Source organism: Alexandromys fortis, unplaced genomic scaffold (assembly GCF_014885135.2).
Source record: "Alexandromys fortis isolate MF-2015 unplaced genomic scaffold, M_Fortis_MF-2015_v1.1 scaffold_52, whole genome shotgun sequence".
Classification (NCBI taxonomy): Eukaryota; Metazoa; Chordata; class Mammalia; order Rodentia; family Cricetidae; genus Alexandromys; species Alexandromys fortis.
Window position 1 is genome coordinate 11,112,365 of NW_026067929.1, and position 27,719 is coordinate 11,140,083.

Consider the following 27,719-nt stretch of genomic DNA (forward strand, 5'->3'; position numbering starts at 1 on the left):
TGGGTACCACACACACACACACACACACACACACACACACACACACACACACTCAGGCTGTGAGATTCCCCCATGTACCTTCTACATCACATGCACACTACCACCCACAACGTACAGTGAAAGTGGACTTAGGACCCAGGCTCCATCTTTCTGCTCAGTGGCAAAGGCCAGACTGTCTTTTGTAGCACTGCTCTGTTGCCACATCCAGGGCCTCCAATTCCAAACCAGTAATCCTGTTTGAGACTAGAAAAGACAGGAAAGATGGTTCTAGTTTCCCATAGGAAAAGACAGATTCTTTCTTAAATAAGCAAGTAAATTCACCATTTTTCTTTTCCAAGATGTCTTACACTATGGTTTTCTACAAAGTCAGTGCTTAGTTAACTAATACCGCTACTATTGTTGAAATTTTCTATTTACACACACACGCACGCACACACACATACGCACACACATACACACACACTCACACATACACACACACACACATTCTTCTCTCATACAATGCATCCTGTCCACAGCCTTCCCACTTGCCCTGGCACGCCCCCACCTCCTCTATCCTCCAGATTCACTGCTCCTCCATTTCCTTTCAGAAAAGATCAGGCCTCCCAGGGATGTCAACTGATAAACGCAAAACAGGGTGCAATAAGACTAGGCACAAACCCTCCTATCAAGGCTGGATGAGGCAATCCAGTAGGAGAAAAAGGGTATCAAAAGAAGGTAAAAGAGGCAAAGACACCCCCGACTCTCACTGATGGAAATCCCACAAAAAACCCTAAACAACTACATCATATAGTAGAGGACCTAGAGCAGACCCATGCAGGCATTGTGGTTATCACTTCAGTCTATGTAGGTCCCTATGAGCCCTGCTTAGCTGATTCTGTGGGCTGTGTTCTCCTGGTGTTCTCAACTGCTCTGGTTCCTACAATCCTTCTTTCTCTTTTGCAGGATTCCCCTGAGCTTCACCTAATATTTGGCTGTAGATCTCTTCACCGGCTCCCTCAGCTGCTGAAGGAAACCTCTCTGATGACAGTTTGGTTAAATGATAATCTTTTAGTATAGTAGGAATATCATTAGAAATAATTCCACCGACTTAAAAATATTATTTATTTTACCAATCATGTTTGATTCTATCCTAGATCACTGGGCCCTCTAGCTTCTTGTTCCTGGCTCTCCAGAAGTGTCTAGCATGGGCACCCTGTCACAGTATGGGCCTCAAGTTAGACCAGTCATTGGTCAGCCACTCTCACAAGCTCTGAGCCACCATAGTCCCAGCATCATCTTGCAGGCAGAATGCGTTTATTGCTGGGTTGGTATTCCAGTCCCATCACTGGAAATGTCAGGATTTTCAGGATTTTCAGAACTCCTTCATTCATTATCTCATCCCCCATTCAGCATCTGTACACACTTTTCACTTGTGGGTTTTTCAAAGGTTGGAGATGTCTAGTTGGGGGTCTCAGGTCATCATCACAATGGTACCAGACCAAGCCTCATCCTCCAGTTTCCTCAGCTCACTCGTTACATGCAGCAAGGGTCTCCAACCTCGAGTGAAGAGTTCATGGACTACCACTAGACTAACTTCTCCTACTTAACCCTATTGCCTTTTAACATTTGCTTGTTTTTCATGATGCTTACACAAAATGACTTCTTTTATTTTATTTATGTCTTGGTCCTTGGGTAGGCCTTCATTTTGTTTAGAGAAAATTGAAGGTTTCTATTGCTAAAAACAAGAAAGATAAATTGATAGTTAGATATATTAAATAAAAACATTATGCTAAGGCGAATATGAGAACAGCAAAACATAAAAAGTACCATCATAATATATTCTACTTCCCTTAATTTGACACTAAACTGCTTGCTTTCCTTCATCCACCGTCAACATCGGCTCACCAGAAGGTTGGTAGTTAAGAAACAAGCTGTTAAATATTAAAGCTGTATCCGTGTAATTGAATGTTTGGAGTATGGTTGTGTTCTAAATATATGCTATTAAGAAACTGTTCAGCAGAGATATTTAATTACTGACATCTAATCATGTTATTGCTGTTTCTTTAACCAGGCAAAAATACAAAGTACTGGAAAGAAAACAATTTCATTTTGAACAGCGACATTTTATTAATCTCGGTAATAAAAGCAAACTCAAATCACAAAATGAAATCATCTTGTTTTTTTTTTAATGACAGCTCTTCTCAGCTTGATAATCCTTGTATACCATTGAGAAATATGACCATACTTAAGGTGGTAAAACGTTCTCACAAATAATGCACACAATAAAAGTTAATTATACTCATTTATTATATCAAAATAAAATCTGAACTCTGAAATTTGCAAGGAGAATTTCAGAGTTAACCATGGAGTGTGACTGTAGATGTCCATGACTGTCATGTTCTTAATATCATCCATAGTTTGGAAAGATGTCAAAAGTGAAATTACATAGTAACATTATCTTTCACTAGATTGTACCCTGACAAATACAAACATTACCTTATCTTATCAAGACATCGGGCTGTGACCTGAATAGAGAAGACATTGGTGGAACCATTTTATACATAGGGGCAAGCTAAAAATGTGGAAATACATGACTTCAGTTTCCACAGCAAGTTAGTGAGTAAAATCGGGACAGGATGTAATACTCTAATTCCAGTTCCTACAAATCAAAAGCCATGTTAAATGTCACTAGGCTTAGAATGTTAGGTTCAATGTTACATTTGTTTTAAGTGAAAGGGGTCTTAAGTGAAATGATTTGGCAAAAGATAAAGTAGAAGCTAAATTTGCTGGGAAGGAGAAGGGGGCAAGAGAATGGGTAATGGGGTTGAATGTGACCAAAATGCATCATATACAAGCATGAAATTATCAAGGAACAAATAGTAGCCATTTAAAAGGTAACTTGGGCAATAAATATTTGCTCTCTGTTCAAACATGCCAAAAGTTCTGACTTTGTGTGTATACTATGAAACAGAGGTGTGAAAAATGCAAGTTACTGTTCTTCTGGGATGAGGATACCCACCCCCCATCACACTCCTACCCCCACCCCCACATTCATGCTGCAATAGTGACAAGGCCCAGTCTTGTGCAAATCTCGGGCAGGTGACTTCATGAGTACAGCAGCTGGGTTAGGTCCAGTTTTGTTACACGCCTTTCATTCCTCCTTTTGTAGTCAGAGGCCACTTGTTTGTTCCCAGCTGCTCAGCCCTGAAATAATCACACAGAAACCATATTATTTGCAATACTGTTTGGCCAATAGCTTAAGTGTATTTCTGGCTAACACTTATATCTTAAACTAACCCATCTCCATTAAACTGTGTACCGCCACATGGCCAGCAAAGTTTCTACATGTCTGTCTCTGGCAGCAGCTCCGTGGCTTTTCCCTGACTCTTCCTTCTTTCTCCCAGCATTCCATTTAGTTTTCCCCGCCTAGCTAAGTTCTGATTTGCTATAGGCCAAAGCAGTTTCTTTATTCATTAACCAATAAAAGCAACACATAGACAGAAGGACCTCCCACACCATCCTCTTACATTTGTTCTGCTCCCTCTTCCTCAGTTTCCCCAAGGCTTGGAGGAGCTGTTACAGCTGTCCCAAGTGGGACGATACTATCATATGTTCCCAGAATTAACACTTGCTGGGAAAGAGTGTAACTTTCTTCAGAGGTGTAGACATGTATAAGTTGCCCTTGCTCTGCTGAATAACCTCCTACCCATGCTCCGGCCAGCAACTCTAATCAAACTCAGAGGGTGGGCTGCCTCCAGGAAAACATGTAAGGGAAGAAGAGAACTTGGTGAGGAGGGAGCCAGGGGGAAGGGAATGGAGTAAAAAATGACTAATTTTATTATGTAAATTCATTATGTAAATATATTTAAACAGTTGGATAGGGTGACATCCACCTTTAATACTAGCACTCAATAGGCAAAGGTAGAGGCAGACATATCTCTGTGAGTTCAAGGACAGTCTGGTCTCCATAGTGAGTTTCAGGTTAGCCAGGGTTGCACAGTGAGACCCTGTCCCCTAAAAAAGTGTGAAACTGCCAAACAATTTTTTTTTAAAAAAGGAAAAAACCTCAAACCAAGCAAACCAACTTAACCCAGTGAAACTAAAACAAAAGAGAAAAGAAAAGAAAACAATAGAAGCTGACATGGGAGAGTATGCTTGGACAGAGGCAGGAAAACTGCACGTTCTAAGCCAGCCTTGAACCATCACACAGCACCACAACAACCACCTAGCGAACAAAAGCCTCACACACTGCACAATCTTGCTCATCACAGTGCCATTTCCATCAGCAAAGTCTGCTTCCTGATTTCCTTTCTCCTTCATTTTTATTTCCTTGTACAAATTATTAATGTCTATCAGAGAGAACCAGGTGACTATTTTCTCTCTAATACCCATAAATACATCCAGACAAGGCAAGCAGGAAGTAGAAGTGACAGCCCATGAATGTGTAGGCAGTTTTCTAAAGGTGCCGCCATTCTGTACTGACAAGGCAGTTTGGTTCGTATTCACGATGAAAGAGTTAGGGAGTGGGAAGCTTGGTTATTGCTTAAGAAGCTTACGTACCGTTGTGTTATCTGAGCTCTAAAGACATTTAAAGCACACAAATGGAGAGGCAATATGATTTTGTGACTATGGATTAAAACACCAACAGGCTGTCTAATAGAATAGGCAAGTGACAGCTAAACAAACAAGTGGACATTCAAATCTGAGTTCTGCTCTCAGAACAGTTAATCCAACCACTTTCAACAGAACGTCATTAGTTTAAGTATCTAGACGAGCGGGTATTATTTAGTAAAGGGCCAAGTTAGCAAGATCACCAGGCTTTCAGTACATATCGTCTCTGCTGCCACTGTTCAACTCTTCCATTATCTATCCTAATGGCAGCCACAGTCAAATGGATAGAGAAGCTGTTTCCAGTAAAGCCTTATTAACAAAAACAAGAAGCCGCAGTCTGACTTTTCATCTAGATGGGTTGGATATTGTTTTGTGATTACCTATGAGTCATTATGCCCAAAAGATTTTTTGAAATTCATTTTTCAAACAATTTGTTATATTATAAATGTAGATAAAATGTTTATTCATTTTATTTTCTTATCAAATAATAACACAATTAAAGACTCTTTGCTCTTTTTCTTTCTTGCTAGGCATAAAAGCTTGATGATTTGGGGGGAGTTTTAGAGACATTTTCATTGTATGGCTTTTCTTAAGCAGGACTAAATTCTAACAAGATTGTGCAGGGGAGAAGGGATTAAGCTGTAAGTCACTGGTGTGATCGATGCGTTTGATAGAGACAGTACAACACACTTCCCAAATGCTCCACAATCACAGGAAGAAGGGGCCAGGGCAGCAGCTCTGCTGAGCCGCTGGAATCTGGTAGCTCGAGCCTGCACATTTGTGTCTCAGTCTTCCGCTTGGATCACCTCTTTAAAGGCACTTGCAGAAGGAAGAGAGGGAAATGCTCCAAGTTATGCAGTCATGGCCTGGAGGATGACTGGTTTAATAACGTCTTTGGAACAAGCCCTCAGCACTCGCCCAGAGAGGGAACACAGCCATAAGCCTAGAGAGTGCTTACCCAGTGACCTACTGTTGAAGCTGGCCACTGCCCCTTATACACAAAAGACAAAAATGGCAGCTGCTTCTAATTGAGCATATCACTTGAGGCTGGCGTCAGGTGTCCTCCTCCACTGCTTGCTACCTTGTGTTTTGAGCCCAGGTCTTTGCATCTGCAGCTCATCTTTTCAGCTATGCCAACCGGCCAGCAAGCCCCAGCGAGTTTCCTGTTTCAGCCATCTCAGCACTGGAACTAAAGACATGCGCTGCTGTGCCTGGCTTCTTTGTGGGTGCTGGGGAACTGAACCAAAGTCCTCAGAGCTGTGTGATAAGCACCTTAAGACTGAGTCATCTTACCAGCCCCACCCCTCTTATGAGACAGGTTTTTCTCTGCAGCCGCTGCCTGAAAGTTCATGATAGCCATCCTGCTTCAGCCTCCCGAGTGCACTACCAGGCCTAGCTTCAAGTATTTTCTTAGTGCCATTTCCTGCCCAAGAAAGGGAATCTGAACTTGTTAGGCCATGTGAGAAGAGATCGGGCAGGTATGTTTTCAGACAGGTATGCCGCTGTCACTGGTTACTTCTATTATTTCCAAAGATAGATCAAAAGCAAAGTACAATTTTTCATTTGCGAAAAAAAGACTTCCCTCTGGTTATATTGTTTTAAAAATGTTCTTCGAATCAGAGACCTTGCTTCATGGGAAGACTTTTCACTGTATTTGAGTTAGATTTAGACAGACAGAAAGAAAGGATTCGAACACAGATGATGTGTCAACCAGTGTTTTGCTTGACCTTAGACTCACCTTTTCTCTGTAAAACTGGACTTCAGTTTCCCAAGGATTAGTCCAGAGTAGGTGCTACGTTGGAGAAGAAGTTAATTGAAGGTGCAAATCGCAGTTTGTCCTCACTGTTGCCTCTTGCACAGTTCTTCACTTAGGATCTTACATGATCTAGGACACAGGACAGTATATGATGAAGAAATAGATTAAAGCCAAAGGAACAAGTGGGACAGTTGTTGTCTTTATTTAGGGACAGTTGGGAGCAAGACAAGAACAGAAGCGTCAGTGTTCCTTATTGCTGCGCTTCACTACCTTTCCCAGATTGCGTTAGATTTCTTTTACCTATTTATCAACCCCTATTTTGTAAGAGAAGCACCCCCAGATTCTAGGGATGAGTGAAGTAAAAATTCATATCAAGTTGAAAGCTCTTTCACCAGGAATTCAACACATCTCTGGTAAGGCATTGAAATTCTCATCCCTTTTCCAACCCTAGCATGCTTTGAGAGAGGCTATCATATTGTCGAACTTATAATAAGATGCAGTCATTCTGATCAATATAAATTATTTATTGCTTACTCTTCATTTTACGGGCTTCATGGTATTTTGAATTACATTACCCAGCATCATCTCGCTCCTTTCTCTACTCCTCATAGTACTGAGACCCTCTGTGAAACGGACAAATTGACAAATTTGGCAAAGGAATGACAGGTTTTCGAACAGATAGATGAAGTGATTATATAATTTAATCCTAACCACTTACTGAATTGAAGCCTTTATGAAAGAGAGAACCCCAACAACAAATATTCCCCTTCAAGGATATGTATGGTGGTATCAATTTATGGCTGAGGTTCTGGTTTGACTGGACGGCAAGACTGCAGCAACTCTCACCAAGACAGCACTATATGAGCCACTGAGGTTTTAGTCCTTTATAATAACATGATGAAGAATCCTCAGCTGGTTCAAATCGGAGCGTATCTGTGCAGAGGTCCCCTGGCAGATAGCTGTGCTTCTAATTCCAGGGAGAGAAAGCTGAATGTTATAGGAAACCAGAGATCAATGTGTGGTGACTTGCTGAGGTTATTAACACAAACGCCCATACAGTTGACCTCCAGAGCCCAGCAACTATTCTTGGAGGTGAGCAGAACTAAGCAGAAAAAGCAGAGAGAAAGTGAGAGGTTATTTGATACTGAAGGCCCCTGGAGGCAGAGCCATTCACTGACAAAGATGCTTATGTGTGAAACTAACGCTGGCTTTGAAAACTATAAGTACAGGCTCGGGAGATAAAGTAACAGCGACTCTGCAAAGGGGTCACATTTTTCTTAAAGTGAGCCCCTAAGAACCAGGGCTCAAGGCCACTGAAGCAAGCACTGGAAACGGCAGCTGCAGGAATCAGGCAGCTGACTTTGTAATTGGGTAGACAGTATGGTCTTGTGTCCACACTGATAGGATGAGCAATACATTAATTAGAAGGGAGGGTCTGGCCAAAAGACAAGAAAGATGAAATAATCAATATGTCAAGGGGGTACTTGTTTGCCTTGATGGATGTAACATCTGGTAAGTGGTGACCCTGGGAAGCAATCGATATTGATGGAGTTAGATGGTCATTTGGGGGCACTTAAAGAGGGACTGGGGCAGAAAGGTGCTGCCCTCTGAATGAACAGACTACAGTGCTTTGGAGAAAACCAGTGAAATCTTACTGTGGAATAAATTTCACTGATAAGTAGTCTTGGGATGTATTTAAGCTGAATCGCATTCATTCTACAAAGTCCTTCTTGGCACAATTATGCTTTCTTTTTACTCCTCATATTTTTTTTTCCTTTATGCTCTATTCTTACAGCAGGAGACAAGGACCTATCATAATGACTTCCTTCTAGGAAATAAACAGCATGAAGGTGAGGATTTGGGTGGAGTCTCCTGCCCCCTGTGCTTCCAGTGTCTACAGTAGAATCTGCATGTTTGCCCATGTCTCTCACACGTATTTGCTGAGTGTCTATAGTCCCCTCTCCAGTTTTCTTTTCACGCGTAGTTGCATTCTGCTTATTCTCTTGCTTTAACTTGCTGTCTGAATCCTGAGCTGGCTAAGGTAAAGAAAAGATGGAAGGGCTTCTGTGGTGACGAAAGAATCTCAGATCTATCTGCTCTATTCTCTACTCTCAAAAGAGAGATTTCATCTGGTAATCGGATTGGCTGCATCGCCATTTAATTTCTGCTTGATAACCACCCCTCCCTGGAATTTACTTCCATCCAGGATTCTCAGTTGTATTTTTGGAGTGACTTAAGTGTTAACTTCAATTATTTATCCTTATATTTAACTTAATAAGCCTTCTTAGAACCCTCACATGTCCGTAGTCTTACTAAGGAACACAGAGCTAGTCTACAGACAACTGATTTTGAAGAAAGACAACTCTTTTCCCTCCAAACTAAGCAAGGTAGTTTCTAGAGTCCTTAACTGCCTTTATAAGTCTATTTTGTCTCACTGGTGATTTGAGGATGTAGCTTCTTAAAAATATTGCTCAGAAATAAATCTGTTAAAAAGCACAAAACATTGAATGAGTAGGATTAGTTCATTCCCCAAACCAAGGAAACGAAATTATAAGTAAGAAAGAAGAGTATTAAATTAATGGTGTCTCATGGTCTGTTAAATAAAACTCATGTTGGTAACACACTCTTCAAACTGTGCTGAGATTTCCCCTCCCCTTTGAACCTCTCCTTTAAAAAAAAATCTATCTCACTATCTAACTCATTATAGTCTAACTTGCAACACACATAAATGTGATTCTATATTTAAGAATAAACTTTAAATGCACAAATTTCTAGAGGTTTGTTCTTGTATTTCTGCCCTGAGGTATGGCATATTTTAGGATGATTTAAACATTGTATAGACTATAGGCATTATTATATGGTACTATTTTCTATAGTTAAAACCAGATTTAAACATGTAGTTTATTACTTTAGTTTCCTGACAATAATACTATTTATGGAGTAATTACTCTTCTTTTGAACTGTCAAACAAGTACATATGGAGTATTTATGAGAACTAAAGTTTATACAAATTAAGATTTGTTTAATAAAAAGCACCACGAGATATTGGTTATGGAGCCTTGGAAGAGATTCATACATTATCCCATTATTTCTGAAATTCCAACCAGGTCTTTGAAAAATTTAAAGAACAGGTGTGCACTATCTGTGGCTTGCTGAAAGGTCAGGGACTCCCATAAGCTTCAACACTTGGGACCAAACAGCAAGTGTGCAAGAGCTGAGACCACATGCAGTAACAGTGAGCTTCTTCAAAGGCCGTGTATCCTGGCTTGGCTTCCAGATGCTTTTGGTAGATGTGGAAGACATGCATCAGGGATGTAAAAATGGTTGCATTCTTCTTCAGCTTCTACAGGACTCAATAAAGCATAAGTCCAAAGGCCTAAAAACTCCTTTTTTAATTTATTTATTTCTTTATTAATTAATTAAAGATTTCTGTCTCTTCCCCACCGCCGCCTCCCCTTTCCCTCCCCCTCCCCCAATAGTCCCCCTCCCTCGTCAGCCCAAAGAGCAATCAGGGTTCCCTGCCCTGTATACTTTAAAAACAACCTAGTAAATAGGACATCCACTATATATATTTACAATATGATTTATGCACATTGAGCACAAAGGTTTGACAAAAAGATCCTCAGTGAATGAGAAGGAAGGCAGCAATGCCTTTGAGGTTCTGAGTGAGAACTCCAGCAAACGTGCAATTCCCACCGGAAACCTGTGAAATACACACACACACACACACCTCAATTTCTTTGAGCATTGAGGAAGCTGAGACTCACAAATCAAGAATGTAGATTAAATTCATTCAACTATCACATCAAAGAAGGTGGCTGCTGTGTATTTCAAATAGCAATGGTTTTAAGCAAAGTACCGATCTGTAAGTCACCCTGTCATCTCTACACTTAACCGAGTACAAGTTAGTGGAACACAGAGGAGGACAGGGGTGGATTTTAGTTTTGGAAATATGAAGTATGATCTATCCTACACAGCATAGCATCGCTGGATTATTTAGCTGCAGTCTATTTAAGGTGTTAGTTAGAAAGAGTTGGAAAGACCTATTAACACCCAATACAAAAAAAAAAAAAAGTGACAAAGCAGTAGGAGAACAGACAATCCCAGCTTCTAATTGTGAAGCCGTTCTGTGTTTAGGTTCAGTGCAGCGGCTTCCAACAAGCTCATTAAAGTCCTGCAAGCAACCATTTTTCTACCCAGAGCTCACTGCACAGAGCCCCCCTGAGAAGTGACCTGACTGCTGGTCCACATCTCCCATGCCTTAGGGGGCTGTATGTCAACCTTTGACCTTACAAGAGTAGGACGTTTCAATGAGAAATTAGAAAATATTTGCCTCCCTGGCTGATCTATAGAAAAGTGTTCCTAGATAATTTTCAGTGACAAAGGAAAGGAAATGTGTGTGTGCCCCGAAGGCCTTTGTACTCAGTGTCATGAGGGAAGGGTGTGTTACTCCTTATGATAGTAATGAGAATGCACACCTTCACTGTGTCTGGTCCAGTGTTCTTCATTGAGAGCTCACTGGCTTCACACCATAGAAGCACAAAAAGTCCTTGGTCCTGTGTGGCATGTATTTAGGTTTTATTATAGCGATTAAACAAAGGGAGCATTTCTCCTGTTTATCTCTATTTTAGTTCGTTATTCTTTGCAGAGGGGATGCTTCAAATAAAAGTCAATAATCTATTTGGGGTCATGATAGCAGAAAACATTTAATTAAATATAGTTTTCTCTTTAGCAGTGATAATCGTCGCAAAAAAATCATAAATGTAACCTCAGAATGAGAGGAAGGTTGAGATTTAGACTCTTGCTGCTTTTCCTTGCATTTTTGTAAGACCTGCTTGCCTGGCTTTTCCTCTGACTGTATTGTCAGGGGAGCAGCTGACTGATTGCTGTCCAGTTGTATTTCTGGTAATATACATCAGGATCCTTTCCTGGGACTGCATGCGTCTCAGTCAGTGTTGACCCAGACCACCGGAGCAGAGGCAGCTGGGCAGCAGTAGAAGTTGGCATGTTTTCCCAGCTCAGTTTCCAACCATATGTCTCTCTCCACACTTTGGCACGGACCCTACAGCGTGTGTGGGAACAGCCTAATCGGCAGCAGCAGCCTACTCTGAGGAGGCAGCTCTTGAGATAATCAAATATGCTTCTTGCAAGGGTCTGTAGATTTTACCTTGTCCCTCTATAGGACGAGAGCCTCTGATTATTACCATGGTAATCAATTTGTCTCCTGGGAAGTAGCCAGAGACCATCACACTGATTCTATGCAGGCCATTAGGTAATACTGAGACTCTTGGAAAGAATTGCATTTTTGTATGAAAAGCATCCCTGTGGACAACCCGAGCTAGGCTTAATTGGCCTGTGCAGTTAATACTCTTGGAGAGGCGGCAAAGGGTCTAGGGAAATAGTCACCCAAGTGAACTGAGTGATGGTTAGTCATATTTCCTCCATCCCCTCTTCTTCCCTTTTTAGGTATTTATCAGGAAGGAGATGAATGTCTGTGGTTTAGGGCCAGAAGCTATAGGCTATTTTCAAGTAATGGATTTGCAGATAACAAATAGTTGGGAAATTTTTAGAGTGCATCCTGCATTTAGGTCTTCATTGCCAGACACCTGGAAAGTAATTGTTGCTTCTTAGAGACCAATTACTAGACATCAGCCCAGTTGGAAACCTTATCCATGCTTCCTCCTTTCCCAGTTCTAGCTGGGATTTTGCCATAGGCAAACCAGCCATTCTTGGGGTCCTTTCTGAAACTTAGGAACTCTAGTCTTTTGTTTGCTGGCATTTTCTTATCAGCACTGTTCTTAACCAGGAAGCTTTTCTTCAGTTCAAGCTCTGTAGGCTCCTCCTTTGGTCTTTAAATGTTGGCTGTTGAGCAAATACTCAAGCCATTAATGAGAGTTTGTGTGGTTCTACAGGTTTGTACATTTCTACAGGTTTGTTCAACTGGTTAATTTCTCTACCTTTAAGGAAGGCAACACTATGCTGTTTCTAGAGAACCCTAAAGCATAAGTGGTCAGGGTCTCTAACCCTGAGGTCATTAGAGAAGGGAGTAAGACTAAGGTTAAAATATTTTGTTAAATAAAACACATATTATGGTTATAGGGTTGGATTTGTTTCTCTTTCTTCTTCTTTCTGTTCAGATGCTGACTTCAAGGTTCACTGAGCTAATCTCCTACAGCCCAACTATGCTAACTCCTAAATTCAAATGCTATCTTCCTTTCTGTCACTTCTATGCTTAGAAAATAGGAATTCCAGGAAATCATCACACTCTGGAATGCTCTCATCTAAAAGCCACAAAGTCCTCTCTGCTCTCTGTCAAATGTCAGTTTTCAGAATCAACTCAATCTTATTTCCTTGGAAATGTACAGGTCCCCTTGCTATTGGCCAATGTCTTCCCATAAACTCTGCTGATGTGGGAGTGTCATATATCAATCTGTTGATTTCATTGGTTAAGTAATAAACACACTGCTTGGCCTCATAGGTTAAAGCATTGGTGGGAGGAGTAAACAGAATAGAATTCTGGGCGGAAGAGGAAGTGAGGTCAGACCATGCTCAGCTCTCCTGAGCAGAGACACCAGGATGGACGGAGGCTAGAATCTTCCTGGTAAGCGCACCTTGGGGTGCTTACACACATCATTAGAAATAGGCTAGTCCAGGTGCGAGAATTAGCCTGTAAGGGCTAGAGTTCATGGGCCAAGCAGTTCTTAAATGAATACAGTTTGTGTGTTGTTATTTCGGGCATGAGCTAGCCAAGTGGCCGGGGTGTTGGGGACGCAGCCCCGCCGCTCTTATTTCAACACTCTGCCATGGTTCCACATATCTCTAGTATATACAAAGGGTGGCATGAAACTAGTGAGGGTCTAGCCCAAATCTTTCTGTTTATTCTTGCTTATTTTCCATCCATCTCTAGCAGTGTGCTAATTTCCTGTGTCTTCCTGTATGCCTTCCTAGAGATGAGAATGATTTTTTTTTAATCATAAGTCAGTTAAGTTCTATAGCAACTTTCCTCTGTGCTATCTTGAATTTGAACATGTCAGCTTGTTTGCCAAGATGTATTCTCTGAATAGCAAATAAGTGATAGACTGAAGACCATTTCTGATTATTGTTATCTAGATGATCTTTGTCTTCCTAACAAAACGTGTGCGCTCAATGTGGTAGGGAGAAAGTAGAAGTAAGGAATGTTTGCAGAAACCAAAACCTGTAATACCAGAATCAGGCAGAACACACCAGGAATGTGAGCTTAACATTTCCTAGACTTATCTGGACGGTGATGATGATAGTTCATGACAATTGCTTAGCACATTACACGTGCTCAAATTGTGACTGAGAAACTACCTAATTTCAGTTGTGACTTCAAAATCCTTTGAGCCTTTGAATTACTGTTACTTCTGCATCCTGAATTAACTCCTCATTTTCTATTACATCTATAAGGTTTTATAAACTTTCTTTGGTTCTCTCCTTTTATGGTTACTTTTTTTCCTTTCAAGACTCAATTTCTCTTTCATATTATTGCCCCATAGCTTTAGTACTTCCTAAAAAGGTTTTTTTTTTTTTTGTCAGAATTCAGCAATATCCTCCAATCAGTTCTCTACATTCTGGTTGCCATAGCATCCTCTTTTGGTGCAGAAACTGTAAGTAATCAAGAAATGAAATTCTTGACTCATTAATCATTTGCTTGGTATCTATGCCAATTGGACCTGAAGCAGTTAATCATGAGACAGTTATTCCTTTGTACAGGGCAATGCAATGGACTGTGATCACCAGTGAGTCATCTCTAAATGAACAACTTCTGTGGACCATTGTTTACTTGTCAAATAAAGGTTAACCACCGACTCTAGGTTAAACCATTATTGAGTCAAAGTCCAGAAATTAACTTTGAAGATCAAATAGTTAATCAATGTGGTAGAAATTAGTTATGTTAGTTCTAGACCTCGGCACTCTTCACTCAGTTTTTGTTCTTTTTGCATAGATTTTTTCTATTTCTTTCCCAGAGAATTTTTTTCAGGTAAAGTAGTTTCAAATGACACTGAAAATTTCATTAAACTGCATTTAAGTCTGTTTTACATCTTATGAGACTCTACCTTATAAAAATTTCATCACTTTTTAAAGTTAATCCTATTAATCTTTCAAGTCATCCCCTGATCTTCATAGGAGATAAGAACTAATGCTATGCGTTCTCTGTGAAGAAATAATTTCTATCTACTTAAACTCCTTGGTAACTTCTAATGAAGTGAGCTTAAATGTTAGAACATAGGAAATATCTCATTGTCTTCTTTTTAAAAAGTATATCATTGTCAAGTCCATATTAGGTTTCAGTGGGTCTAAACATTGTATGTAAAATTTAAAAAATACATAAAGAACACCTTGAATATATAGAGTTGAGTAGGATGGAGTTCAGGGATGGCAGTTTATGAGGTACCGCTGTGCACAGCAATCAAAGAAGGGGAGAGATAAAGATAATGAGCCTTGCTGTCTAACAGACATAGTCGGATGGGTTGACCAAGTTACTGCCCAGCTGTATGGCCTTGGACAGGTGAGTTAATGGATTAGAATTGTTCCTTGTTAAATCCAAGGAGGTAGAAATGTGTTCTAGTCTTCAGTGTATTCTGCAGAATAAACAAGTGGAACACTTTAACCACATGCTTAGCTCATAGCGTGTGCTAAAAACTTCTGTCCTTCAATGCAAAGTCACTCATCTTCTGCTTCTGTTAATGTTTAAAGACTAGATGAGTGGCATTTGGTTGTTCAGAGGGCAGTGCGGTGGGGGATGGAGATGCACCTCAAGGTGTTCCTGTGCATGGGAAAAACTAAGACAGCATGAGGCAGGACTGAGCTATAAAGGAAGCAATGTTTTTCCTACTTTAAGTCAAATCTTGATTAGTCTTGCATGGGGAAGCTGTAGAGTAAATTAGAAAAGTTTGTCTTTCTCAAATCAGAAAATGTCACCAGGGTCAATATTTAAAAAATCAATAACAGTTCAAAAATATATTAGTTTTTATTTGACTCTGAGCCTATAATAATAAATATTGTTAAATACATTTTTTTACTAGGTAAGCTTAAATGTGAGAAGTTGAAATTTTAAGACATATTGTTTAGACAAATAAAGGAGCTAAAATATTAAATTCATAGAAAACACATGGCTGTAAATCTTTGATACCTTGGGATAGGTAACGAAATGATATAGTAACAAAATGATAATCACGAACCCAAATTAGACAACCGGACTTACCAGATTAAAAACCTTTCGAGCACCAATAATACTCTGTAATAAGTGACGTGACAGTCCACAAATGACAAAAGGAAAAAGAACATATTCTGGTCAGATGCTCAGTTGTTTGAAACAGGGTTTCATAAATGGGGCTCTGTTTCTTAAGCTGATGACGATGATCCTAAAAGTCAGAAACAGCATCTATGAAATTGTAGCAGCATTTGGGGCAATATTCCAGAAAGCTCACATTCACCAAGCAATGAAAAGCTCTTACATTTTTAAAATAGGAAATTTTTTGATTTAATAAAGTGTTATTTTTCCAAATGTACAGCTGATTGGACCTGTTCACACATCTTCACCAGCAGCTGGGCAGCTCTGCCCTTTTTGTTTCTGGTGGAAATTTTCTACTTTGAAACCAGCTGGATAAGTCCTTTACTGCGTACCTCCTCCTATAGGGCTACCCTGGCCAAAGAGCCGGGAATCTTCTCAACTGGAGTAATACGCTTATAGTTGGGAACTTCCTTATAGAGTTTGCCCTATGGAGCTTGCTCCAACAGGACTAGATTGTTGAACTTGACCCAAACTTTGCCTTTGGACCACTTCTCTTTGGTCTTGCCACCAGACTGACTCACTGGTTCTTTACTTTTGGCCAACTTCCCAGCATCTTTCTTCTTGTTGTGATTCTTGGGCAACATGATGACAGTCAGAGAGGGGTAAGGACCACGGCAGCCTCCCTTAAAACAGGAATTTTTAAAATGAGAGATTCATTAAATACTAAGAGAATACTTCCCACAGGGCAGGGAACCCTGATTGCTCTTTGGGCTGACGAGGGAGGGGGACTTGATTGGGGAAGGGGGAGGGAAATGGGAGGCGGCGGTGGGGAAGAGACAGAAATCTTAAATAAATAAATAAATAAATAAATAAATAAATAAATAAATAAATAAATAGAGAATGCTTCTCTCAAAAATCCAGCTTCGGCGCTGGGTTTTTGTTGTGCTTTTAGGTTGGGACAGAGACAGTTTGCTATTTCCTGTTTATTGCCCTTGAGCCCGAGAACGGTGACAATCAGAAGGGTTTCAGAACAGAGAGTGTGTGCACAGGTCAACAATTTCAAAGGACAGTTGAAAGCGGCTTTTGAACCGCCAGTGACAATGGGTTTGGCTTGAGCATAGGGCCTGGTAGGTTCCCAAAGTGTTTACAACTGCTTTGAGATTCAAATGCCTACAGATGTGCTTGTCCGTTACGGTTTGTCCATCTCTGTCTTTCATGTCACCCTTTGCCTAGTTCCCACATCTGTCCTGTGCTAGATCTACTGGTCTGTGTGTGCTGAGCATGAGTGCAATGTTTCACAATGTTGATTAAGAAATCATATATGAAATACAATAAATTGCAAATTTTTTTATTTGATGAATAAATTTGAGATTTAATTTCAGTTTTAAGATGCAACTTTTAAAAAATTTCAAAAACTAAATGGTTGTTGAATAATTTTGCTTAAAACTTGAATTAAATTAAAATTTTGGATATATATTAATTATACAGTTTATTTTTGTTTCTTCTTATTCATGATTCTATTATTAGGAAAATATATGAAAATATTTTAACTTTCACTTTTACAAAAATTTATGTATGAAAACATAAAGTTTTAGGCACAATGAAAATGTAGTAATTACTAAATTAAAAATCCCTTAAGTAATTGTTAATGGATAATTACAAAAATTATACAAATAACCCCACTACAGCATAATTCCTATTTTTGTGAAAAAGAAATGAAAGTTAACTTTAAAAATTACATATAATCATTTTATTGTTCACTAAGTATCATTGGTATATTTACAAATGAAATTTGATAAAGATAATTTCATTGCACATGCTATTTATGACTATCCTCAAACATGTGTTTTAAATTTTATACATACTTATTAATTTTTAAACCTACTACAATATCAAAAATTTGCTTCATTTCTTGTGAAATTATATCACAAATAATTTCACACCTAATTCTAAAATAAATAAAATTAACAAAACAATAATGTAAAGTATGTGTGATCCAACCCAGTGATGTATGGTGGATAAAAATGCTAAGAAAACCATGTGTACAGGGTTATTTATTATATGCTCAAAGAATGATGTTATTTCTGACTTTTTGTCTTTGGCTTCTAAAAGAGGGTTTCTCTGTGTAACAGCCCTAGCTATCCTGGAACTTGCTTTATAGACCAGGCTAGCCTTGAACACACAGAGCTCTGCCTACCTCTGCTTCCTGAGTGCTGATATTAAAGGCATGCATCACCACCACCCGGTTTCTTTCTGATTTTGAGATCAGTGTCATATTTATGGTGAGAGGTTACACTGCTTAGAAAACAGGCTCCCATTGGAGATTAGGTCACAGGAGGTACGCAAGGGGTCATAAATGTGAGGAAGTGAGGGAAACCACACTGGATAGATAGAGAAATACAAATGCGATTCTCTTAAAGCAGAGCCCTCAGTGCTTCCTACAGAAACTCCCAAGGCTAAGCTGGTGTTGCAAGGTATGAAGACTTAACTCTTCACATGGCTGCCCTCTGGACAGGTACCCAGGTTCCAGTAATCCTTTAGTGCAATTGGGCTGTGTTAGAGAACAAGCTGCCAATATTTCCAGCACCTGGGGAATGAAAGTCACTTAAAAAAAGGATCTGGGTAGAACAATGCATTGCCTGTCTTACCCCAGTGTGCAGGGTGTGGCCCAGTCATGGAAACTTGTGTAGGATGCTTAGGTTGGTCCCCAAACGTTACAAGAACAAAAAATTAATAATAGGCTACTTTAAGCTGGATAACTCAGTTCTGGGTTAATCCATCTTTCTTGGACTTTGTCTATGGAGTATCCTATAACACAGTGTCAATGGTAGAGTATGGTATGAAGAGTCAGAATTTATACTTCCAAAAGTGCTTCATGGCTTCCGTTCTGCCCCTTTGACACTGTACACTTGTGAATACAGTCCTTAAGGGATCCTTATCCCGATAACTTAGTCTATTAACTCAAAAGAAGAGTGTATTTTCAAGTTTACCATGTAGAAAATCTCAGACTTTAGGTCATGACTTTCTTCTGCAGTGTTGTTGAAAAATCTTTCAGCTACTGTGAAGGTTATTTATTTTAGATACCTTGAGACCAAATCCAACAGAGAATAGCTTTTAAAACCTGGCTTCATTATTTGAGTAGCAAGGTGATGGATGATTTGAAGTTCTTCTGGATATCCAAATTAGTCTCACGTGGAATTGACTTTCCCTGCATCGGACAGAAACCAAAAGGCAATAGACACCTACTGAATAGTGAAGAGTTTGGTCTTATGACTAACATCATACTTCATTTTAAAAGAAAAGTATGGCTTGATTGGAAGATCAGACAGACATTATTGGCATTAGTCCTGTGTAGTGCACACCCCCTACTCAATCACAGACAGTAACATAAAAGAAGAGATAAAAGGAGTACCACACACTAACACATTACCAATTTCGAGAAAGCACCCTCTCAGCATTTCCCTCTGGACTGCAGCCACTCTGCTTTGAATGATCTTTTCACTCCTCAACACAGTGACCTCTCTTTTCCAGTGTGATAGATATGGCCATAGTTCTTTCTGTAATGTGGATTATCAATTCATAAATCATGGCAATTTGTGCTTGAATTCCAAATTTCTAAGAACTAGGCTCTATTAATTCTTCCTCCTCTTTCTCAGTGGCTCCTCCTGGAAGAGCACCCGGCATGTGGAGGCACGGGGAAGAGAGGGAAATCCGTCGGGTTTAAACAGCAACAAATCCTTCGTCAGCCCCCACCATTATTATTCTGTAAGAGTATGAGATGAGTCTCACTCCCTTCAGACCCCCATTCTGCTTCACTTCCTCCTCTTTGCACCCCGAAATGGCATTAGGTGACTTCCTCTTGCATGCAACTTAGTTAACAGCTAAATCCTGTCAAAATCAATCTGTGAATGAATAAACACCCCTAATAAACAGCATACTTTCAAAGCGCATGTTCTCAGGATTGATCTAACATTATCCCATAAGTTGTGCCAATATCATTTCAAGTTAACTTCTGTCATGTTTAAATGCATTTGCAGGCTAATGGAGCAGTTTGTAAATTCAAGAAACCTCCACACTCCTCAGATATACAGCATACAGTGGCTAAATAGCTGTCCGAAAGGTATCTGCAGTGAACGTTCAGGAAGGGGTCCCTCTCTCACTTCCCTCACTTGCAGAAGCTATCCTGGGAGATGAATGTGCCAGGATAAGTTATCTGAGGCTCATAAAATCTTTTCCAGAGATTGAAATAAAGTCAGTGCTTGCAGAAGACAAATCAATTGTGACATTTCTGAATAGAGTGCGATGCATTTAATTAGCACAAGACATACTGGCAAATGCTGAATTACCCAATAAATCACTGAATGCTGGAACCCATACAGAGCGGGAATCAGTTGTCTTGTGAGACGTACAGCAAGTGATAATAGGGCGATCTGGCCATTTGTATTGTCACTTTGACCCGTTCCCCGCTATTATTTTTTTTTCTATTTTGACATTTGCACACAGGGCTCTTTTAATTATTTTAAACCATCAGCCATCTTGGTCCCTACCTACTCAGAGAATATTCACCCAATATCTGCATCTGTAGAGGGCATTCGGGTCTGTTGATGCAATATGGTATGTGGGGTGCCCTGGGGAGGGGGAGTCAGTGGAGATTAAGCTTCTCGGCACAAATCTCCTGGAAAGGCAACTAATGGGGTCACCGTGCTTCCGTCCATTGAAAATATTGAAGGTGTTACTTCAGTCATTCCAGAACCTCCCAACGCTATCTACCGGTTTGGGCAGAAAAATGACCTGCTTTAATGTTTGACACTTTTGTTTAATTTTTTTTTTTAACCTAGAGCTCAAATACTGCTTCAGACTATCTTTGAAACCCTGGAACTGAAGAATACCAAAGCTTCAATTCAATGTTTTGGCTTTTGAAAATCTGGGGAAAAATTGAAAATGAATTCCAAATGAGTCTTGCTGGCTTATGAGGACAAAGTAGAGCATTTCCTCCCATGAGGGCTGTTTCGTAGATAAATTGGCGATTCCGCTGGTGCTTCTTGCAGGGAATCGCTTTCCATGATATGAACACTAAAGAGGCTCATGCCATAAGCACCAGATCATACAAATGACCTTGGGCACCACACCACACAGTCTTTGGCACCATGGTAAGTGGTACCATTCAGTGCTAGCCAGGGCTAGGTGGGTGGTGCATAGACACACCCCTGACTATGCAGATGTGAGGGATGCAATGTGAGGAAACCCATCACTCATAACTCTTGGGGCTGTCAAGCTGCAGTCTGATTTTCATTAGGAGTGGAGACTTTGCAAGTGTTATGGCTACAATGTCTGCAGGCACAATAGTCCAGATGTGTCCACAAGTTCTTTCTCATCAGAACGTGAAGGGATTAAGAATCTCAGAATCATCTGGGAATGCTTTTTAAATTCTGCAAAGGGTCATTCCTTCTTTCCGCTGGGTATCCTAAAATGTGGACAGGAAGGACTTGCCTTCTCTAAGGTGTGTATATGGAATGGGGAGGTAAGCAGAAGATGAAACGAAGCATTGATGGACATCTGTTACAGAAATTCTTGAGGCCAGCAGCACTCAGTCTTTTTTCCTTGTTGGTTTCTTATTGTACCGGGCTAAGGAAAGGTGAGTGTCACAGCTCAGGTGACTGAATCTTCATTAGGCTGAACTGGTTACATCCATTTCCTTTCTGTTTGCAGTGACTGGTTGAGACAGAGAAATGATATAGCATTCTAGCCAATGTGGCATATTTGGAAGCATGCTGGACACTATCTGGGACATTTTATGGCTTTTAAGTAGAGGTCCACAAAGAGAAATGTCCTTTTCTGTCTCCAAATACATTTGCATGAGGTCATTTTTAGCAATGAAAAGACAGGCTTGAGAATAAAAGCCACAGTACCCAAAGGATGAAAGGACTCATGTTCATGACCAACCATCAGTTTTGTCCGGGATGAAGGTGCTCTTAAGGCAGTTTGAGTATCAAAACTAAAAACATCCCAGGGAGTTTCCTTAGAAAAGAGAGTGAAATCTTGGGTCATATAAACATCCTCCTCAGTTAAGCAGTTCTGCAGAAGCCCAACCCTTAGACATCAGTCCATATGCAGACATCAACAATACCTGTTTCACCTGAAGATGTGTTTTCTTTCATGAAGCGTCGAAGTATCTTTAATGCCGAATATAGAAATAATTATATTCTAAGTGAAATTTGACAAAATTGGAGGTCCTCTCTTAAGAAGGACCTTATCCTTCCCAAATGTCTTTCCTCCACACTTTCTCTTTTTATGTATTTCTATGTGTGGAGTGTACATGCATGCATAGGCATGTTGGCATTTGGGCACACAGGTGCAGGTGGAAGTCCGAGGTTGGTGTAGGAATCTTCCATTGTTTTTCCACTTTATTCTTTTTTTTGTTATTATATATTTGACTTTTATTTTTTTATTATTTTTTTGAACATCTTTTTTTTTAATTTATTTATTTATTTATTAAAGATTTCTGTCTCTTCCCCACCGCCGCCTCCCCTTTCCCTCTCCCTCCCCCAATCAAGTCCCCCTCCCTCGTCAGCCCAAAAAGCAATCAGGGTTCTCTGCCCTGTGGGAAGTCCAAGGACCCCCCACCTCCATCCATGTCTAGTAAGGTGAGCATCCACGAAACTGCCTAGGCTCCCACGAAACCAATAGGTCCAGTAGAATCAAAAACCCGTTGCCATTGTTCTTGAGGTCTCAGTAGTCCTCCTTGTCCGCTATGTTCAGCGAGACCAGTTTTGACCCAGGCTTTTTCAGTTTATTCTTTGAAGCAGAATCCTGCACTGAAACTCAGAGCTCAATGAAGGGGCTAGTCTGAGTAGCCAACGTGCTTCAGGGATAACTGTCTCCACCTTCTGAGGCTGGAATTTCAGGCAAGCTGCCAGGACAACCTGGCATTGATGTTCTGGCTATCTGAAGTCTGGTCTTGTTGCTTGAATGACAAACACTTGAATCACTGAGCCATCTCCCCAGTTCCAATGGTTCTTTCCTTAATCCCAAACCCTTCTCTTATACATATTAATGAAGTAGACCCATATTAATTAAATTTCTTTATTAGCAATTAATAATCATTCATAACTAAACATATAATTTTGACTACTCTCTATTTTATACTGGATTCCTGGAACTAATTATGGCCATAAAACAGACTAAGCATGTATTAACAGAGAAGCGTCTTTTACAACAATAGTGAGTAGGTAAAAAGGTGAAAAGTATAACAAAGCACAGATCATTTGGTCCTGGGAAATTTTACTGTTCTGCAGATGTAGCTCTCATTCTGCATCCCCTGGAAGAAGGGTTGTTTTGGAGGTCTGTCACACGGTCTAAGCCAAGATAACTCACTGTTTTTGGATGCCATCACAAACACCACAAGGGGTCTTTGTGGAGTGCTTGCTGAGTACTCGTCTTACGTAGGACTATAGCCTCTGTTTGAACACAAGAACAGCATAACTTTACACCAAAACCATTACTTAATTGGGGGCGGGGAAGAGGGTTCAAAGGTTAACAGCGCTTGCTTTGCGGTCATGAGGATAGAAGTTCGCATTCAGGACCTGCATAGCGAGCTGGATGTGGCCCCTGCAGTGCCTGCCGCCCTGGTGTGGAGGTGGATGGAGACAGACAGCAGGGTTGCGGTAGTTCGCTGAGTGGCAGCCTATCTGAGATGCAAATTATGGGCTCAAGAAGATACCCTGCCTCAGAGGAAAAGGTGGAAAGTGATGCAGGAGGATACCGTTTTGGAACAAAGAAATGTTGGCAATAGCATTGCTTGCATGCTGAGGTCACCACGCTGCTGTTTCTTCTTAGCTCGGATCTGGATGTTGGTCGGTTTTAACTGAGGTGAGGAATTAGATGGAACGAGTGGGATATGTGCTGGAGGTCACTGATGCGGGTCACCTGGAGAATAGCCCCAGGGGACTCGAGACCTGTGGTGGTTGGGAGGATCCCTAAGTGTACTGTGTAAGTTACATATCTCTCCTGGACGGGTCTCTCTCTAGAAAAGAAAAGCGTTTTGAAATCCCTACCAAGCCTTCCTATGGCTCCGTATTTTCTGTCAGGCTAATGAGTCAAATGAAAAATGTGATGATCTAGTTTCCTTTCAGTTGCTGTGATGAAATATCTGACCAAGCCAACTTAAGGAGGAAACATTCTTTAGAAGACTTACATTTCTGGGTTACAGTCCATAGAGAGGGATGTCAGGCCAGTAGCTGAAGTAGAAATGAAGCAGAAACTATAGAGGAATCTGCTTGTGGGCTTCTTACAGGTTCACACTCACCTTGGTTTTTCTTTAATATAGCCAGGGTCCATCTGCCTGTAAACAGTGCTGCCCATCGTGGGCGGGACGCTCCTGCACTAATTAATAATCAAGACAATCCCTCAGAGACCAATACAAACTGGCTAATTCTACAATTGAGGATTTTCTGCAGGTGACTAGAGACTGTGTGACATTTAGAATCAAGGCTAACCATAAAAATTGGGAGGACATCCATTTCTCACAATGTATATATATTTGTTACAAGTTACTGATTTGCAACTTTGTAAATATCAAATTCATGCCTTTTCAGGTCTTGAAGTAAGGTAGTTTTTTTTTCCTTGAAAAAATGTTTTCTCTTGTAAAAAGATATGGTAACAAATGCTTGTTTATATCCATTTGTTACTCATTTCGTTTTTCCAAAGAATCTTCACTTTGTGTCTCCAAATCTCCAATGATCTTAAGAGTAGACAGCATCAAGCATCTATCCTATAAGATGTTTCTCATTTCTGTATGACAATGATAAATTAAGAATCAAATATCAAGTCAAATGTCAATTCAGGAAAGATTCATAAAGACATCATATAAATAAATTACAATAGCCTCCGCCCAAAATAGGATTTCTAAGTTTTCTTTTACAAGTGATATTGGGGAAGGTGTTGTGTGCGGAGAGCTGGTTTGGTCACGTGTCTCACAACAGCCTGTAACTTCAGCTCTAGGGGACGTAACACCCTCTTCTGGCTTCCGAGGGCTCTGCACTCACATGCACAAATGTCTGAAACATACACACATAAAAAGAAAAGCAAGCTGTATCTTAAACAGAAGTTTCTGTGTTTCATAATACAATATTAGAACATAGGTTTCAAGATCTCTTTAACTTTGGATTCAAATTCTCAGTGTACCACTCGCTTGCATGACACATGACAAGATGCTTAAACACTCAGTCCTTCAGTGTTTGCACCTGCCGTAATAATATCATCCACACGAGTTTGTTTTAAATGAGATGATGCAGTGGTGGGATGAGATGGCTCAGCAGATAAAGGTGCTTGCCCCAAGCCTGACAGTCTGAGTTTTATCTCTGGTAAAAGGTGAGAACCAACTCTTTCAAATTGTGCTCTGGTATTCATGTGTAAGCTCTGGTGCATGCTTCTCCCCCAAAGAAAACAGAAAAAAGAAATGTAAAAGAATAATTTAGATGATGCAAGATCAGTGGAGTTAATAACTGGTATCATTGTTATTAGCAGTAATTTATACCTGTGTTACTTCTGCCCAAGTGAGCATTGTCCTCGTGAGCTCAGCCATTCACTACGCTGCTGATAGCCTTGTCAAAAAGATTCCTTTACTTAGTATCTTGAAGATGAATTTTATGTGTGAAAGTGTTTTCTCTGCATGAATGTTGGCATACAATGCATGCTTAGTGCCCATCAAGGCCAGACAACAACATCAGATCCTCAGTAACTGGAATTACAAAAGATAGTAAACCACCATGTAAATTCCAAGGATTGAACCCATGTCCTTTACAACAGCAATCAGTGCTCCTAACCACTGGGCCATCTTGCTAGGTCTCTACTTAATATCATTAAGTGTTTTCTTACTGTCCCAGATTTCCAGGCAAAGAATTTTGTTATCCCTTTGGTGTCTCTACAATTTATATACTTATTCATTTTCTTTCTGCACTTGGAAGTGATTCTCCTTTAAAATTATCGGGGATAAACAAATATGCAAAGAAACAAGGAATCCTTTGCCCACCTTGCAAGTCACTATCAACGTCAATACCAGAGAGCTAAAGAAAAAAAATCAACCAGAAAATTGCCTTGTTTCCTTCACGTTGGTTATTTTTAAGAGAAAGGCTAGGCTATTGTGTCAGTTTCCCAGGGTTGCTATAGAAATTTACCCCCTCCCCAACCCTAGGTATTCTCAAACAGCAGAAATATATTCTGTCACAGTACGGAAAGCAGGAATTTGAAATGGACACGTTGGAATTGGTGCCTTCTAGGAGAACCTGTCCCATGCCTCTGCCAGCCTCTGGTAGTCTGGTAGGTGCAGCTATTCTTGATGTCACTTAGCTTTAGAAATATCATTCTCATCTCTATCCCATTTTAAATTTTATTTCAGTTTAATTTTAATCATTATGGTGTGTGTGTCTGTGTGCATGAATGTGTGCGTGTGTGCACACTTATCTAAAGATCAGAGTACACCTTTTGGTGTTGTTCCTTGAGAGCCATCTACCTAGCTGTTCTGGAAGGATAAGCAGCTAGCTAATTGGGCTGCACTGAGTGGCCAGGGGGTGCCAAGCATCCATTGCCTCTGTCACAATGGCACCAGGGATAGAAATACAACCATCAAGCCCAGAGTCTTTCATGTTGAGCTGGAGACTGAACTCAGTTCCTCATGTTTGCAAGGGAAGTACTTTATTCACCAAACCATCTACCCAGCCCTCGGCCCCATCTTTAAGTGGCCTCATTCCGCTGCAGTTTCTTTGTATCTCCATATATCTGCAAGCCTCAGACATCTTGTAAAGATGATAATCACTGGGATTAGGGTGAACCATAATCTCTTTAATTCTATTTTGAGCATCTTTAGTTATAGTCCAAGTTCTAAATACCTTAGAGGAACAAAAGTTGATCCGGGGGGAACAAAGGAAGAACTGGTTATAGTCAGTTTCAATTTTACAGTCATAAAATATATCATTTGTATTTGTTTTCCTCTTTGAGTCACATGCTCACATAGCCATTTAATGTGGTCTGTCATAGACTGAAGAATTCACATGTGGCACCTGACTGGACTGAGACGGCCAGTGTGATGCAACAAAGGAGCTTTTATTGGATTTAAACCTGGTCCTGCCACTTGATGTGAATGTCCTGGATGAGGTCACCTTGTACAGTACTACGGTTTTGAAATGTATAATCTGGTCGAAGGTGGTTAAAGTGTGTGAGCGTGGTCTCATTACCTGGCAACCTCTGTCTGCTAGGGAGGAGAGCATGGGCAGAGAAGAGACTCAGGCTTCTTTGAGAAAAATAGACACAGCATAGGCTTTCCATATTCAAATTAGTTCTTTGCAGCCAGCATCATTGCATTATAAATTTATCTATTTGTAGAGGAGGAATTAACTAAATTCTTCGGGTACTAGTGTCTATGTTTAGGCAAAAATTGTAAAGCCAGGGATTTGGGTCATTGAGTATTCTCAAAATATATAGAAAATGCAATATTCATGACTAGTGTTTCTCGAGGCATTTGGAATTGGAAAGAAAGAGGTGTAAAACATCTCTGTTTGCCAGTTACAGGAGGGACATTGAGAGAGAATGAGAAAACATTAATCAAGAAGATTTGGGTCAAAATTTTATCTGCTGGATAGGATGAAAAAGTTCATCACAGTGGTTGTTCCTGCCATGACAAATGTGTAAAGATGCCCAGATCTTCGAATGTCAGCAGCACCAGGGCTGCAAAGAAATCTAAAAACACCATGTTCCAGAGAAGACTCTGCCTTTCTTAGGCAAACAGACAGTGGTCAATTTTATAACTGGCAAATGACCAAATTAGAACACAGATAGGAAGGATATTAAGTCTGCCACAGTCAGAGGAACTGGCTGGGGAAATGAGACAGGTCAGATAAAAAAAGACAGTTCTTACAGGAAAGGGGTGAAGGAATTATTTATTCTATAGCCAAATATGTGTGACTATGACCAGGGACACGGATTCAGGTTTCCCAAATCCTATGTTCCAATGTCACAGCATGTTGCATGAATTTTCTTTTATAGTAACAGAACAAAGTCATAAATCAACACACCTTTGAATATGTTGGTTTAAAAAAACCCATGAAAGTTGGTTACAGC

At 40.2% G+C, this 27,719-nt stretch overlaps 1 long non-coding RNA gene across 2 annotated transcripts in view; it reads left to right on the top strand.

The window, feature by feature from the left end:
* The first annotated feature begins 23,191 nt into the window (after positions 1-23,191).
* LOC126503291 (uncharacterized) overlaps positions 23,192-27,719 on the top strand; it is a 67,426-nt gene continuing 62,898 nt past the window's right edge. For both annotated transcript variants that reach the window (XR_007592244.1, XR_007592245.1), the window contains exon 1: positions 23,192-23,474. This is a non-coding gene — a long non-coding RNA (uncharacterized lncRNA). The remainder of the gene's footprint in view (positions 23,475-27,719) is intronic.